This window comes from Camelus ferus, chromosome 26 (genome assembly GCF_009834535.1).
Source record: "Camelus ferus isolate YT-003-E chromosome 26, BCGSAC_Cfer_1.0, whole genome shotgun sequence".
Lineage (NCBI taxonomy): Eukaryota > Metazoa > Chordata > Mammalia > Artiodactyla > Camelidae > Camelus > Camelus ferus.
In genome coordinates, this window is record NC_045721.1 from 12,279,422 (window position 1) to 12,287,810 (window position 8,389).

At 33.2% G+C, this 8,389-nt stretch overlaps 1 pseudogene; it reads left to right on the plus strand.

The window, feature by feature from the left end:
* Positions 1 to 4,024, plus strand: part of LOC102514144 — a 302,117-nt pseudogene extending 298,093 nt beyond the window's left edge.
* Positions 4,025 to 8,389: the final 4,365 nt, after the last annotated feature.

The window sequence follows — 8,389 nt, forward strand, 5'->3', positions numbered from 1 at the left end:
TGCTGTTACACAAAATGGATTGAAATATATTTCCCTACCTTTGCAGAATGGTGTAACACAATGTTGCAGATATAAGGTCAATTTTCTTTGACATTTTCAATGCATCTTTAATTTGAAAATATGTAGCTAAACTACATTAAAAAGCTATACATTTTAGACAATGTAGTCACCATGTTAAAATATTCCTCTAATTTATCTTGCATATTGTCTTTAGAGTTTATGCTAGAAAAAAATTTAACAGTTTTTGCATTTATCACATCATCACGTTAATTCAACTAGATCAATCTTCAACTCTTAGGAGTATGTAAAGTAGAAAACAATCATACGTAAACATTTGCAAAATGCGGAATAAGACATTGGTTATAAATAACACAGAACAAAAACTGAGAAAGATAAAGTTGAGTCAGAATAAGTACAATTAGTTTTATTTCCACTTTCTGATCTGTAATAATATAAATAATTCTTCAACTTTTTTACCATAATTTCAATATGGACAGCTGATTATTCTGGGCCACTATTAACAAAATAACTAAGTTACTTAAAACCAATTATCAAATGATGCTTAAACACTACTTCTTAGCACAAATATGTATGCATTTTAGAAGTCTAGAGGATGTTTGTGTTTGTTTGGCTATACCCATTCAGGGGGTGATGAAAATATGGTAGATCAATTTTCTTTAAAGCTACGTGGAAAGTTGATGAATCAGAGCCTGGGAATCTATTTTTCATGTCACCATTGACAAGAGGTATAGCTCCAAACTGAACTGGTTCATCTTTGAAAACCAGAGAGTTATTGCGATGCAAACGATGGTTCCCTCTAAGTTGATAATATTAGATACTGGTCCTCTGATTCAATTGTTTTCCTCTGTTTTAATTGTTCCAATTAATAAGTATTTATCACCAGGCATTTTTCCATGGTAACTATGCTAAGATTACCCTTCAGCATAATAACAAGCTGTATTAGAGGAAATGACCTGGTCTGCATACCCTTTAAAAATATCATAAAATCCAAAGATTCTAAATTGGAAAATTATCTGGTCCAAACTTCTTCATATAATTTGTTAAATATTTTGAAAGTTACACATTAGAGCTTCCAAGTACTATATCAATCAATATGGTCAGCCATGCAGATTTATCAGACTGTACTCTGGAGGCACCCTAACAATATAAAACATTAGGGTGCCCAATTAAGAAAAAAAGTAATATAACCAAACTCGTACCCCACTTACATGGTCCCAGACAGAGACAAAACTGCTTTAGCTTGGGATATATTTTGTGATAACAGTTAGGTCAGTTTTATTAACTTATTCTAACAGACACATCAAAAGTAAAAGCAGCTAATAAGTCATTTGACATAACACAAGCAGCACTTTTTAAGGGTCAGAATCCAAAAGTAGAATGTGATTCTAATGGAATCCTTCTGGTAGAATGTGATTGCACAATAAATTAGCAGTCTTTTTTTTTTTTTTTTCAGGACATCAAAGCTCGTATTTTATATCATTAGAAAAACATTCTACATTCTGAGATTTATTATGCTGGGGAGAGGCATTCCATAATACAAAACTTTTTGTTGTTGCGGGGTAATGGATTATGTTCGTACTCAAACACATAATTTCCCACATGCAGCCAGGAGATAAAAATCAACAGGGGTAAAAATGGTCTGTGTTAAAAGACAGTGAGTGTGTCCAAGGCCAAAATGCAAAATCTCATAAGAGATTGTAATTAAAATTGCAAATCAGTTTTGACTTAGAATCCAACTGTAGATTTAACAATTGCAGTGTAGATTTATTCTTGCTTTATATTTCTCTAGTAAAGCACTGTTCATATTATTGAAATCAAATAAATGTTCCCAGTCTCTGTTCTCATGACTGTTCTACTCGGTACCCTGGTTTTCACATGGTTGGGTCAGCACAGATCCTACTGCACAACACCCAGAAAATGTCCTGACTGAAGCCTTTGAAATTATGAGGTTCTTATTCCTCTTAAACTGCTTATCATAATGAGTGAGACTCACCCTGTCAGTCTCTCATTGCTTATTTTCTTCGTAGAACTTTTCACATTACCACATTATCTTGTTTATTTGTTTTTACATTATGTGTGGTCTGCATTCCCTTGCCAGCCCAAACTTCACAAGAGTCATAATCTTCTCTATCTGCTGGGATGACCACTGTTTACCAGTGTCTAGAACAGCAGAATAGTGCTTGATATATGGAGATACTTGTCACCATTTAGTGAATAAATGAGCAAATGCACGCCTTAAATCTAAAACACAAAAAAGTATTTCGGGTGATGTGCTTAACCACTCCAAATCACATCTTTTTTGCCTATAAAATTGGGATTAATTAAATTTTATCCAATAAATATTTGAGATGATAAAGGAGTAACATAAATAGTTTTAATTCAGTGTTAAAAAAGTATATATACTTAACCAGTGTTGATTCATTTACTTCTCTCTTTGAACAGTTATCAAGTAAAACTGTTGTCTAGAGCTCAGATAACTCTCATTACCCAGGGAGTTCCATTGTGTGCTCTGAATTGTGTAATGGACCATAATTTATCAAGTGTTGGACAGCCTTCACCTCTGTTCTTTATTCCTTTCATTTCAGTACATTGCTCTGTATGTTATACTTCCACATTAGTGTAAAAGTAAATTCTATATAGCACAAAATTAAACACTATAATTTTAAAGGATATTAAGGTAACACTGATGCATTTAAAAGTATTTTGAATGTGACCCCCTTATTATACAGTTCGGGAAACTGAGGCCCAGTATTGCGCTGAAAGACCTCAGAGACCAGCTCACTGCTACAGTTGCACAGGTACTGCCATTCACGAAGCACTCCAGAACCTTTGATGTTACAATCCATCGTGCCACTCCTTCCTGGAGAGCCTGAGCTTTGTTCTAGAATCACGCTCAATAAAATGTTCCATGGTACTAGCCCTTCCTGCTAAAATTTGTCACGTGACTCCCCCAAAGAAGGTAAGCTTCTGCTTGGTAACTATAAGAAGCAACAGCAACATTTTCAGTTTCTGTAAGTTCTGTCTTCAGTAGCTGTTCTTTTAGCAATATGCCAGTGCTCTGAAAACACTAATAAAGCCCTGCATTGGGATTATCTGGCTTAATATCCACCGCCAATCTTTACTCTCCAACACCTCCACTTAATAAGAAAAAAGAGTTTGCCAAACACCAGGCATTTACTATGGTTGGTAAACGGTGCAAAGATCTACTGGAAGTAAGTATGCAGGTGTCTGGTTGCTTACTAGAACCATCCAGAACTTTTTTGGAGATTAATTTAAGTCATAGACTAGATATGATTCCCCAAAGTGAAAAGCACTCATTTATTTTCTATTTAGATTTAACATCTGAAAGCTTTTGTGAGGAGTGTAAATGATTCTGGTTTTGTTTTGTTTCTAATATCCAAACCAGTGTATAGAGATATTTGGGCAGCAAAGAAAAAAAAATAATAGTGACTTAAAAAACAAAACTTTAAACAGACCCTGCTGCTTTTTTGAAACCTATGAGTAATAATGTCACTCTCAAAGCATGCAAGGTATTTGCACTGGGAATTATATCTCTTAAAGATACAGTTTGTCATTGTCTTAAGTTATGCTGGTTCTTATTTTGAGTGTAAGGAGGAAATAAAGAAATGCAGCATCAAATAAATATATGACGATTAGTATGTGTGTATATTCAGCATTGCACATATATGTGCATTTGTGTGTGATGATGTATGTCTGTGTAGGAGTGTGTGAGCAAATAGCCATTTTTCTACTCTTATCCTCAAAATTGAATAATGGAAAGTCCAGAATGGATAAACTATAAGATAATCATCTTGTAAAATGTAGTGATCATGACTTTTAAATCAATTTGAATTCTTTAGTTTCATTGGTCATAATATTTAAGAGGAACAGTATGTCCAGCTTTTCATAAGACAAGCATCTTGAGCAAGTATAAATATATAGAGTAAACTAAGGTTTTTAAAGCACACATCTTAACAGAAGTGATGTTTAAAACAGACGATTGAAAATGGTCTCCATACAATACTAACGCTATTATCCCTCCTCTTTGAACTTTTTTCTCAATACAGTAAATGAAATAATAGCATATGAGTTCTGGTCCTCTTTGTTTTGACTATCACATTTAATCATGGTTACACAGTAGCACCAAAATTAGGACAAAATACAGAAATTACAGGAGAAATCTTAAATTATATGAGCTCATTGCATGCTTCAAAGTTCTCATTTTCTGAGAAAAAAAAAAATTCCCAACTGCCAAACTTTGCTGCATTTTCTCCCAAAAGAAATATAACCTAATCCACCCCCAAACTAAACAAAAGATACAATAGACTGATTTTTGAATAGATATGTTATCTACAATTTATGGGACAGATAGTCCATTTAAATAGAAAAAGACTGATTTTACATAAAGCAAGATAGAGTACAAAAGCACAGCTTTTGTAATTTTGGTAATATTGCGATTTTACAAACATATTGCATAGTATGTGTAAGAAAATAGTTCCATTTTTCATATTTCTATATATACAAGAAAACATTTACATGAAAATTACAAAACAAAATAAATGAGTAGTGGACCTGGTTTAAAGAATTGTATAAATAACGAGACACTCAAACTTGAAATTACATATTTCCATTGTTAGTAAATGTCTTTGCACATCTTTAACCCTGTTTGGCTTTTATTTATAAATAGTCAAACAAATGAGATATTAAGACTGCAAAAACAGAAAGAATCACAGTTCATTATACCTCATTTCCTTTCATGTTTCTCATTGACTTTCTCAAAGAGTGGAACTGCTTCAATCAACACTTAAAAAATAGCCCTCTGGTTCTAAAAGAATTTCGAATTAATTGTATTTTCCAAAGAATTCTTAGCAAGCAATGAAAGTTTAAACTCAGGTGAGTAAATCCATCCTGGGCCCATTTTAGGATATAGTCTTTATATACTGGTTTTATGAATAGCAAGGCGTCCTTATGCATGTGTAAAAGGTAAGTGGACTGCACTAATGAAGTTATCCTTCTAAAACAAAAGCACTAATCAATGATCTACAGCTCAGAATTCTGCAAGGAGTATGTTTACCACCTCATGTTACAATTATAAACCCTCCTATTCATTTGAATTAATTAGTAGAAGCAGCAGTTTTGTAGAGTTAAATGCAATAGAAATCCCAGTCTTTGGTCTTTGACATTTAAACAGCAAATGTAGTGCGATATAAAACAATGTGAATGACAGTGTACAATGCGATCATTCATTAGCTTATGATTATTTTAAAAGAATAATAATGCAATATTCTTTTACTTTGTGATAATAACATTTTGTAATATTCATTACTATAATATACACTAGTACATAGAGGAAAATAATTTCTCCAAGTATCTTTAAATATGGTCACATGAGCAATTCTAATTAGACCAAAGCTACTAGAAGAATAAGGTGACAAGACTTCACTCGTAGGAGACTCAAAGGTGAGTTTGGTTTTGATGGCTATATAGAGAATTTGGCTATTAAATATCTCCAGCTATTTTAATAATTTAATATTATGATATTGATATTACCTGCTATGAAATACAGCACTTAAATGCATTAAACAGTCTCCATCCCTCTACCTACTGCTGCCTCATACAGGGATGCCGTGTTTGCAGTGACAAAACTTATGAAGAGTTTTACTGTATAAAATACCAGGTTTATAAAATGAGGCACTGTCCAACCGAGTAATTCAGGTGGCAAAATATGTAGGAACTCTGAATGGCATAACATGTTACAGAACATTTAGCAACTGACCTTCACGATCAAATTAACATTTCTGCAAAAGACCAATGCTTTTTAGTTTGATGGAGATAAGTAATAATAGAATGATCAACAGAGTATTAATATTTGGTAAATATTTCTATTAATTTCATAATCATCTTTAATAAGAACTAAATATATTGTTTTTCTCTTTAATGTTAACCATATTACTGAAGTCTGTCAAGAAAGCATGATTTTCAGGAAGGCAGATTCATGTTCAAATGGTTAGAGCAACAAAGGGAGTATAGAAAAAGGAAAAGGAATTGGATGCTGGAAAATTTGCATTTCAACATTTATAAACAACATGTAAGGGAATAGAAGGAGATCAGTAACAGCTAGTACTGATCTCAAGATTGCTGAGTCTTGTCTTAAGTTAATCAGTGAAAGTTAGAGACGAAAGTAGCCACAGAAAGCTTCTAGTTCGGTGTACCCCTCGCAAAGAGAAGTACACTGTGGCCAAGATAATTAAATATATTTCTTTAAGGTCACATGAGTGGGGAGGGGCAGAACCACAACTTGAACTCCTGGCTCCATTTTCAGAGATTTGAGGAACTGAAATCTAACATTTCCAGGTTAATGTAAAATATGAAGCATAAAATTATCTTAAATTCTTAGATAAATAATTTTATACCGGATTATAAAGCTTATGGTTCAGAATAAAATAAGAAAAAAAATAGGACTAAGAAGTATAGAGATTTTAGAGGAAATTTGGACTTTTTTTTTTGGATTTGTCTTACTGAAATCTTCTGAAAGAAAAAAAAAATGTTCTCTGCTTCTCTCCTTTTGACCTCAGAATGTGAACTCAGATACTTCTCAGGTTATCTTTTCTCAGCTAAGAATTTAAGTGCTGGCAATACTGTCAGTTTCCTTCCTTTTTGCTACCCTTCTTTCCTATCCTCTTCCCTCCTTCTTTTCCTATCTTCTCCAGTTAAGCTGGATACCAAGTTTAGGGTTCATGTAGTACATTTTAAAAGAATCACTTTTCTGAGCGTAATTTGGGAAAGATGGAATTTGCATCTAGATAAACTGCACTATATTTGTATTTTTGTAACATAGAAATGGTACTGGAAGACCTGATAATGAATCTGGGTAGTCTGCAATCAAGGAAACTGTGTCAAGAAAGAACCAAGCCTTCTTTTATGAGGAAATCAGACTTCTTGGAACAATCTTCTGTGCCTTTGATAGAAGCCTGAACTCTGAGGCTGTTTATACTTAGATTCTAAGGAATCTAAAACAGCCAGTCAAGTAATTTAAACCAACTATTTAGTGTTGGATAGGAAAGCCACCTGTATCACTATTTTTTTCTGCTATATTGAGCAGATGGTTTTACATCGTCTAGACATTGTCTAAATCTTATACATTTTTTTGAATTGTGTTTATAACATTTCAAAATACATGTGAATTCAATACTTGATAGCCCCTTGCTGGAATTGGTTTTTACACTTTTTATCTTTTCTCCTCTCATGACATATAGTTTAAAATTTTGATGACCCCTTCCAACTTCTATACTAGTCACTCTTGGAATTAAAATGTGTTAGAGCTGGAAGGAATCTCAAGAGACCATTTGATTCAATACTATTGTTGTAAAGTTGAATGCACTGAAGCCTGGAGATATTCCCAGACTGCTGAAATCAGCTCACTGATTAGTACAGAGCTGAGATTAGAAACAGGGCTAATCACTAATCAGAAGAACTGTTCCCATTTGACTAAGAAAATTGCTAATTGTTTTAATTTAGGGATGTTTAGAACTTGAATGTGTCTCAAATTAATACACAGTGTTTTCCTAAAAAGTCCATAATACAGTGATTAGCACTCATAATTTCTCAAAATTTCTTGTTACACTTTGTGTTATGCAAAAACCAATCTAAGAATTTCTCATACTAAATTTGAATGTTTTAACTTAAATAAATTAAACTCCTGTGTTAGGATATGACATTTTTAAGCAATTGCATACCTTAATTCTTACTCCAATATTGACTCGAATTTGTATATAATAATCCCCAAGCACAAGTCAATTGTTCTATTTCAAAAGTAATAAAACTGCACTAGCTTTCTGACTTTTCTGCTGAGTACAGAATATATTTAGTGAAATAGAGCTGTTCCAGGTATTTGATAGGTTATCCAAACAGGATAATTCTGGGCAAATGGTTCACTTTGCTGCTTGCATTACTCATAGTTCCTACTTGGTCCAAATTTGTCCAAATTCCAATCTTCCCCTTCATCTGTGCTGTAAAGTCCTGCACTCCAAAGGTTCTACAGTCATGGACTCCCAAAATGAAACCTCCACACACCTGTTACCATGTGTATGGGGGAGAAAAAGATGGATTGACATGGGAAAATTAAGGACTTACCTTACAGTAATCACGTCATCTTCCCAAAATAGGAAATATTTAATACAATTTTATATTCTTGGATTCTCTAAGTTTCAAGAATTTGAGTTAAGGAGTGTTGTGATAAACAAATCTACAGTATTCTTGAGTGAGTGATTAGGAGCTACTTTACAAAAATAAACAGCGGAGGATGGGAAGAACTATGCTTTCTGATGTCAGGGTAGCTGAACAGTCTAATAAAAGTAACTAAATGTTA